The sequence below is a fragment of the Crocodylus porosus genome, unplaced genomic scaffold (assembly GCF_001723895.1).
Source record: "Crocodylus porosus isolate Cpor-Errol unplaced genomic scaffold, CroPor_comp1, whole genome shotgun sequence".
Classification (NCBI taxonomy): domain Eukaryota; kingdom Metazoa; phylum Chordata; order Crocodylia; family Crocodylidae; genus Crocodylus; species Crocodylus porosus.
In genome coordinates, this window is record NW_017728917.1 from 29,633,850 (window position 1) to 29,635,841 (window position 1,992).

Here is a 1,992-nt window from a genome sequence, read left to right on the forward strand (position 1 = left end):
TCCCTTTCTTTGGGGGGGGATACATTGCGCTTGTGAAGGCAGTGTTGTTACCGGTGCTTCTGTACACCACACTGGTCTTCCCCCCTTTGAGCGCATCAGCCACAGGATCCAGAGGGCTGTGTGCATTTTCTTCTGGGCTCCAGATGGGAAAAGACTTCCAGGAAGACCCTGTACAAGGACAAGAGGGCCAGGGGCAAGGGCATGCCAGACATCCTCCTGTACCTATGGGCCAAGTATGCAAGCCAGATCTGCAAGCTGGCGATGGGCACAGAATCCAAAACCACCTACCTGGGGAGATATTTTGCAGGGAACATTCTGAGACACATGGGGGGTTCACCCCAACCAACCACAGACCGTGGATCATGGGCTCACCATGGTTCTACGAGATCCTAAACCACTATCACAGTTTGTAGGGCCTGCAGAGCGCAGGTCCTGTGAGCATGAGCAATCACATAAAGATCCGTGGACCTGCTTCCGGGCAACGTGAGCCAGGCTGTGTGGGAATACATCAACCACAAGGACCTGTGCAAAGATCACAGGGACCTGAATTGGCTTATAGCACACTGAGCCCTGCCAGTGAGGGCCCAGAGACATAGAGAGGGACAGCCAGAGAGACCCAGCTGCCCATCGCCCAACTGCCACAGAGCCACTTAAGATGATTGGCCACCTCCTCTGGCTCTGCACCTGTGCCAAGGAGGTATGGAACAGGGTGAAGCAGCTCTGCGAAGCGGTAACCGGTGCCAGCCGGCTAACCAGAGAAGTGGCGCTGTACAGGCACCTTGCCAAACTCCTGGAGAGCCTGTCAGCCCATTTTGACCAGTTTGAGTCCTGCATCAGGAGTGCCCTGTGGAAAGCCAGGAACCTCCTGATGTACAGGCAAACGGATGTAGATGTGGTAGACTGTGTGAAAATGGCTCTAAGCGAACTCCAGACCTCCTACCAGAAATTGGCAGTGGGGGATGCGGCCAAAGCCACCTGGCACAGAGACACTTGGCACAGGATCTTCCAACTCCCCTCTAGCGGGGAAGTGAGCGAGGAAGAGGAAGAGATAAACAGAACTGAGGACAGCAACAGCAGCAGCGAGTTCTCTAGCAGGAGCCGGAGCGATGGTGACATAGACAACAGGTGAACTGAGTCTGTGACCCCGAAAGCGGGGTGGGGATGAAGGAAATGGGTTGTCTGGTCTAAGAGACCAGTGTTTGTGTGTGCGTGGTGCACAGATGTGGATATTGTAACGGTTTTGGGTGGCCAGCGGGCCTTTGTGCATGGGACCGTGGGTGCGGATCTTCTAGGGGGTTATGGTTTTCTTTGTGGTGTGATACTGGGAGTGTAGCTATATATAACCATATAGATAGATAGACTTTTCTTTTTTCCAAACAAAAATCTCAACTCGCAGGCCTCTGGAAGGATGCCAGGAGTCCTGAACCCCCAGGCCAGGGGACGTAAGATGCTAGAGGTCTGGGACATAGGATGCTGACCCAGCTGAGGTTACATGGCCCAGAGATACTTGTAGACAGTTACTGAGCTTTCCACAGTTGGATTTGGAATTGAATTGGCCACTGGAAACTTACATATAAAAAACCATTCTCCATAACGCTGGAGAGAGAAACTAAAAATCAAGGCGAAAGGCAGGGTGCTAGCTATGGTGAAGAGAGAGAATGGGACAGAAGCATTACCTTCTGCCTTCAAAGCACAGAGTCTCTAAGCTGGTGGGGCATGGGGTGAAGAGAGAGCAGCAGAGCACAGGGCCAGGAGATGTGGGCATGGCCACAGTGACCTGAGGAGGGGCTAGGCAAAGGCCAGGCGCGCAGAGAGGGGCCAGCAGGGCTGTCACAAACTGCTCCCTTTCCCCCAGGCCCCGTGTCCCCGCCGTCACCGGGGGGTGGCCATTTCTGACACGTCCCCGCGGCTCCAGCTCTGCCCGTCCCGTGCTGGTCCGAGGGGAGCGGCGCTCTCCTCAGCCGCGAGCCCTGGCGGCTTGGGGCCGCACGG